We start from the raw sequence: 7,752 nt of genomic DNA, 5'->3' as shown, positions 1-7,752 counted from the left end.
AACTAGCAAGTCAAACGGAGCCAGGTTCATTGCTGACCCCAAATCCTCGAGCCTCATCTAGTCACCTTAGCCTTCACGGCTTCACACCCAGTGTGTATATATATGATGCCATATACAAACATACTTTACACTGCTGCTCCGCGTTTTCGAGAAAATCTCATTCTCACTTTCACTCATCACCTTTCTTCTTACTCGACAGTCGGTGTTCTTTTTCTTTGTTTACATCAGATTCCAAACTCCTAGGCGACCTTTTTTTTTTTTGGTTTAGAAATAAAGAAAGCAAGAAAGAAAGAAAGAAAACTCACACTTTTTCCCTTTATTTTGAAATGTTAATTTGTGGTTTTGGTTCGAACCTGCTTGAAGAGCTTCCATTTTTTATTTTCCATGTTGACGGTTCCGTTACGTTCATCAATCTTGGCTCGATATTCCCCGGGCTGTGTCGCTAAGCGTCGACATGTCTATTCCGATGGCGCATCCGATGCCGGCGCCGGCGAACTGCAGCACGAGATTCTCCAAGGAGCTCAAACCGCACGGCACAGGACCAGCGTCTTCTCCTGCTTCCATGAGAGCTTTCAACCGAAGCAGCAATGTCGGTTCCGGCGACGGCAATACCACCGTGTCTCCGACCTCTGTGATCGTCTTCGAAGACGGCGCCGGTCGGAGCAACGACGCGGGCGAGTTCAGCAGCGAGGAACAATCGCACGAGTTGAGAAACTTGCATGGCGTGAAGGAGAGTTCAGATTTCAACTATTCAAATTGGGCATTCACCGATTCCTTATTGAGTTTGGATTTCGAATCGTCTAGTCATTCATCTGCAAAGAATGCAGATTTTAACGACGAACGTGAATATGCGTGTGATGTTAAACGTGCACCTATTCTTACTTTCACTGTTAATAATGATTCAGATAATGATGATGTTGATGGTGATGGTAATCGTAATGAAGCTTTGGTCGATGAATGTGAACCGGTTAAGCCGGCTCCTGTGACTAATGGAAACAAAGGTTTGTGCTACCGGTGTTTCAAGGGTAGCAGGTTCACGGAGAAAGAGGTGTGTCTGGTTTGTCTGGTTAAGTATTGTGGGAATTGCGTGCTTGATGCTATGGGTTCAATGCCTGAAGGAAGAAAGTGTGTTGATTGTATTGGGTATCCAATTGATGAGTCTAAAAGAGAGAGTTTTAGGGAAGTGCTCTAGGATTTTCAGGAGGTTGCTTAATGAGTTGGAGGTTCGGCAGATAATGAAGGCTGAGAGGTTTTGTGAGGTGAATCAACTTCCTCCGGAGTATATTTGTGTCAATGGGAGGCCACTTTCGTTTGAGGAACTGGTTACGTTGCAGAACTGCGCTGCTCCTCCGAAGAAGCTTAAGCCGGGGAGTTATTGGTATGATAAAGTATCTGGTCTTTGGGGAGAGGTATGTTTGTTCTGTTTTTTTATATGCATTTGTATCATTGATTATTGGTTAACTGCTTGTGATTTGTTGTGGATCATGATTGTTTTCTGTGAATTTCACAGGAAGGACAGAAGCCTTGCAGAATTATCAGTCCCCATCTGAATGTTGGGGGTCCAATCAAGCCGGATGCTAGCAATGGGAACACGCAGGTTTACATCAATGGCAGCGAAATAACAAAAGTCAAGCTCCGAATGTTGCAGGTTGAAATTATATTCCATAATTATATGAAAGGAAAATATTTTTTGAAGGAATTTAGAAGGATGTGCCTTAAACTCCTAATAACTTGTTCGTTGTTAAACAAAATTGTTGTTGTTTGGCAGTTGGCAGGAGTTCAATGCGCTGGTAACCCACATTTTTGGGTTAATGAGGATGGTTCATACCAAGAAGAGGGACAGAAAAATATAAGAGAGAATATATGGGGAAAGGTGATGTTCCTTTTTTTTCTTTATTTCTTTATTTATTTTTTGTTTTGTGAAGACTATTTGTCTTATTTTGTTTGTTTTCTTTCATTATAACACAGTATTCTGTTGCTTGTATAGTCTGGAACGAAGCTTGTATGTGCTTTACTGTCCCTGCCAATTCCTTCTAAATGTTTAATTTTGTGTGGGGAACGAACCTCCAGTCCAGTTAGCAAAAGAGTTCCTGATTACCTTGAGCATGGAATAGTTCAGAAGCTCCTCTTAGTTGGCTATGGTGGATCTGGAACAAGTACTATTTTTAAGCAGGTGATTTTTCATTTGTTAGTTACTAGTTGGGAAGATTATGTTGGACAAATGTGGGTGGTAAGTGTGCTCAACAAAATGATAATTCATGTAACTTATAAAACTGACATGTGAAATGCTTTTGGGAGTAGTAGTCTAAAGTTTAAACATAAATACAAACTTAGTCATAATTCTTTTTGTGATATGTTGTAGTGTAGTTGATTGGGCAACAGTTTCCTACTTTGTACTGATTCTTTCTCGAATAAGATATCTGTTGCTAAAAGCTAAGAAATAAATATAGTTAGAGAATTGTAAATGGTTATGGCAGGCCAAGATACTTTACAAAGACATCCCTTTCTCAAAAGAAGAACGTGAAAGTATAAAGTTGACCATTCAAACGAACGTATATTCCTATATTGGCTTACTACTTGAAGGTCGTGAGCGTTTTGAGGAAGAAAGTCTGTGGAATATGAAGAAGAAAAGACAATCTGATGTACTTGATTCTACAGGTATGAGTTCAATTTCTCCTTTTTCTTCTACTAAATTGACTACTTGGCCTAGCTTTCTTCCTTCTAAAGCACCATAGACATGGTTTAATATGCATCAAATGGTCACCATCTAGTTGGTCATCCAAATGTAATGAAGCTTAGAGACTTCCTTCACAGACAAGCAACTGAGGCTTACCAATTCCATAATTCTGTTTTCAATCTGTTATCAATTCTGTTTTGAGTAATTGGTAGTTACTTCAGTTATGCAAGACTATATGTGCAGAATTGGTGTGTATTATTAGTGTCTAAAATGTCTTTAAGTGCCATTATGGGTCACAACTTTTAGTGTGTACTAAAATGAAATAGTTATATCTTACCTTGTTCCATCCAAAGTGACAACTGTAGACTGAACATTGAAAATTGTCACACACACACACACATAGGACTTTACTACTATGGGATGCTGCTCAAATTAAATTTAGAATTGTAAAAAGGAAATACTGTATAACAAGCAGAGAAGTATCAAATTTTGCTTGTCCATTTGTACTAAAGATTGGATGATTCCATTGTGGTTAACAACAGGAGTCAGTTCAAACAACAAGACAATCTATTCCATTGGCACAAGGCTAAAAGCTTTCTCTGATTGGCTGCTGAGAACTATGGCTTCGGGCAAACTTGATACCATCTTTCCTGCAGCTACTCGTGAATATGCACCATTGATTGAGGAGATGTGGAGTAGTGCAGCCATTAAGGCTACCTACAAAAGAAGAAGAGAAATAGAAATGCTACCAAGTGTTGCTAGTTATTTCTTAGAGCGGGTATGAGCTCATTTTTTTGTTTTTTTTGTTTTTTTCGTGTACATGTGCTCTTGACACTTTGATTCCATATGATCGTATGGCTGACATTTACATATTTATATAATTGCTTGCATATGGATGAAAATGCTAAGAGCAGGATGTCTTTTGAGTTGGTGGCAGTGAGAGAACTTTAAGAAAGACATGGGTGGATTTTGTGACTAAATACTGGAGTCCTCTATTGAGTAGGATAAATAAATATTTAACTCTATGATATGTATGAAAGGGAACAGCTAATTAAGGCACTCTTTAAGAACTCCAGGCTGGTAAATTTGTGCTTAGGCAAGAATTTCTTATGGATGATATTGTGTTAAAATTCTGGGTATAAGAAATCTCAAAATGTCAATAACTTTTCACAACATAATCTTTTTGTAATGTTTATTTTGTTCCAAAGAGTAATTATTATTTATTTGAATATATAAATATCTTGTCTGATTCTGGTAGTTTAGGAAATTCTATCTATTATATCAAACAGATTTATCTTTGATCAATTAGGACCCTGTGCAAATAAAAAATGAGCAAACTGATGGAGGGTAGGGATAATGATTTTTACTTGTTGCTTAGGTTAATTCTAATCAAAGGTTTTGGTTACTGCATTTAGAACATTCTATTATAGAGAACCTTAATCAAGGGAAGTGACGGTTGTGCTATAGAAAGCATTTAAGTTCCATATAGAGAGTTTATATGAGCCTAGCATATGCTTTATACTTTCTCAGGTCAATTATTTGGCTGGTTGTCAACCCCTTTCTTTTATGCTTTTAGTTATGCTAGCTAAATAATCTATATGATGCCAAACCAATAAACTTATTCTACTTTTAAGCGAATATTTTTTCATCAGGAGTGTCTATGAAGTTCTTGCGCCATATTTCTATCTATTATTATAATTATTGCATATATTTCTTTACTTTTCTTTTGAAAATTATTGCTTGATGAGTGGCTTGAGAATCTTGTGCTGCCCAAGGACAATGTTTATGACATGTAAAATCTTTGTTAAGGTTGTTGAGATATTGAGGGCTGATTATGAGCCATCAGATTTAGATATTCTCTATGCTGAAGGAGTTACTTCATCCAATGGACTGGCTTGTGTGGAGTTCTCATTTCCCACATCAACTCCTGAGGAAACTGTTGATACCATCAGTTTACATGATTCTTTTGCTAGGTAAGCCAAAAGTTTTGTGGCTAACTAGTTGCCAATTATGATATGTGAGAAATGTTCTGTTATTGCTATTATCATGTTTTAGCATAATACAGCGTACCTACTGTAGGAGTAGGGTGTCTATGAAGTTGATGGAAAGTTTATCCCCATCATAAATGCATCGGAAAGTGATTGTGTTATGCTCTGGTTCTCTGCTATTGCTGTTGTTATGTTTATCAAACAAAATGGAGGTTCTTTCAACCAACATGAATGTATTTATAGTCAAATGACATCTGGTGAACGGTTTTTTCTTTTACTTCATTGATGCTTAGATCACAGAGGCATGCTATCAAAATACAACAGTCAGGTTTATCGTGTAAAAGTTGACATATGTTTCCAAGAATGATGCATTCATATGTTTGGAAAACTACCTTTAAACATCTGAAAAATGTTACTTTTATGAACTTAAATATGCCCTCATAAATGAAAAGTTTTTTAGTGGAAAGAATGACATGTGCAGAGCGGATATGAAAGCTTTCTGATCTGTAGTGTGCTTTTCATTCATTGTTTGGTTTACAGGTATCAACTAATTACAGCGCATGCAAGAGGAATAGGAGAAAATTGCAAGTGGCTAGAGATGTTAGAGGATGTTGGCATGGTCGTCTTCTCTGTTGCCTTGAGTGACTACGATCAATGTTCCGGCAACAACAAAAACAGCATTAACAATAACTCTTCTCTTGCTCAGCTAGCGTCCCATCACATAGCAGTTAAGTTGATGCAGTACTTAAATATGCTAGAGAGATTGTAAAATGGAATCAAGAGCGACTAAACTTTAGTTTAAGTGATAACTCTATGTATAGCACTGAGGACAGTTCATTCTCTTTCAATGAATGCTAGTTCAGTTCATGGTGGTTAGTCCATACTCCATACATAACTCATGTATGACTTGCATTCTGTCTGTGTACATATAAATATTTACAAGGGAGCAGTGCCAGTGACGTGGAAGCACATTCCTTCTACAGGCTACTGAGTTGTAATCTACACTAGATATCTGTTAGAGTATATGTTGTGTTAAAACATGCCAGCACAGATCAAGGTGTAGTGTTCAAATTTATTGATGTTTTTGTATTCGATGGGTGGCCATTTATAGTTGCAAACTTAAGATGGTGTGCAGGCTGAAATTGCATTAATTTTTTTTAATAAATGAAAAAAAACAGAAGTATCTAATGATTCAACAAGACAATATTAAGGTAGCGTTTGTTTTGACGTACTGGGACAGAGACTGGGAGACTGAGACATAGTATCATGTTTGTTGGTTCAGAGACTAGTACTAAAATTTCTGTCTCTGTCTTTAAAATTTCAGTATTTCAGTACTTCCAAAAAGTAGGGACACAATGGACTGAAATTTTTAGAGACGGAGACTAAAATTTTAATAACATTTTATATCTAAAATACCCTCATTTCAATTAATTAATTCCAATTTTACACTTTGTGCAAATTAAATTAGAGTTTTATTCTTGTTTCAATTTCTGTCTCTCACTTTGCACCAAATAGAATACTAAAATTTATTTCAGTCTCTGTCTCTTAGTCTCTGTCTCTCAGTCTCAGTCTTTCAGTCTCTATCTCTCTACCAAACGCTACCTAAATGATTGCTACGAAGTGACAATAATATTACGTTATTTCTACTTTTATGATACCTTCATATTCGATTAATCAATTATTTCCTTTAAATTTTTTAAATTTCAAATTTTGGCAAAGTTTTTCTGAGCGATTTTGGTATATGATTGTGATTAAGGAGATTTATTCTTCAGTGATTATTGATCACGCTTGAAGAACGACAAAGTTGAAATTATTTGCCTGATTTGTTGTCGGACTTTATTTTTCATCTTTCAATAAATGTCATTGCAATATGCTTTATATGATTGGGTGAAGTGATGAACACGTTTTTTCGTAATAAACTCCGCAAAGATTTTCATAATCTTCTGAAAATTGAATTGGACCGATCTATTCAATTAAGTTTAGTGTGAATTGGTGAGTCATTTTTTTGGTTATGGAAGTTATGCATGTGTTATGTTTTGTTATGGATTTTGGAAGTGCTAGGCAAATATGTGGGAGAGCTTTTTCTGAGTTTTGGTATGAAGAAATTGGACCATTTGATTTTTTTGGGTGAAAAATTTTGTTCACAAATCAGACGATCCGTTTTGCATGGAGGGAAGATTTGAATTTTGATAGAAGCTAATCGGACCATCCGTCTTCTATATGTATTAATTTTTTTTTTAATTTTCCGAAAATCAAATCGGAAGGTCCGAATTGATTATTATATTTTTTTTGAATGAGCTTAAACTAATCGCTGGTCCGATTTATAAATATATGTGTGTGTAACGCGTAAACTACTTATCAGATCCCTCTTCTTCTTCTTCGGCTTGTTCTTCTTCTTTCTTATGCTCCCGTATCTCTCTTCTTTGGTATGAAGAAAAAAAATTGATAGTAAAGTTTCTGTTTCTGTTTAGGTGAGTGAAAGAAATGGATGATAGAGTTCTTTTAAAAGTGTATTATTTTGGTCAGATTTTATTACAAACATCTGAAGGAGTAAAATTTATTTGTGAAGATCCGTTAGATGTTGTTATTCCTTTCACAATCTCATTTGAAGAGCTCAAAGGTATGATTTGTGAGAAAATAGATTCTGAGATGTCAAGAAAAATATCATGTATTTTATATAGATATCACATACCAGTATTTGGTGAATTCGTTCAATTTCAAACTAAATATATAACGGACGAAGCGAGTATGCAAGAGATGTTTTCAATGTATATTGAAAGTCGTGCTCAAATCTCGTTCATCGAGTTGTACATTGAATTTGAACAATCTGAGGCCGACCGAAATATTGTACGGGAAGATTACAATAGTGACAGTGAGGAAGAGTTCGAAAGCAATTACAAAGTTGTTAGTCCAAACGGAGATGAAGATCAAGGTGACGGCACTATGGCTCCAAATGTGACAGACGTGGCAAATGCACTCGCAAACGAAGTGCCGTTTGAGGAGTCATCTTTCATGTGAGTTTTGGATTTGGAAGCCATGTATGCTCCGGAGTTTCCAAACAAGATCGTACCGATCAACAACATAATG

At 36.3% G+C, this 7,752-nt stretch overlaps 1 pseudogene; it reads left to right on the top strand.

Annotated features, from left to right (window-relative positions):
• Nucleotides 1-5,688, top strand: LOC107621099 (annotated as a pseudogene).

Source organism: Arachis ipaensis, chromosome B10, assembly GCF_000816755.2.
Source record: "Arachis ipaensis cultivar K30076 chromosome B10, Araip1.1, whole genome shotgun sequence".
Lineage (NCBI taxonomy): Eukaryota > Viridiplantae > Streptophyta > Magnoliopsida > Fabales > Fabaceae > Arachis > Arachis ipaensis.
Note: the sequence above shows the minus strand (reverse complement) of the source record. Positions and strands in the feature narration are given on the sequence as shown.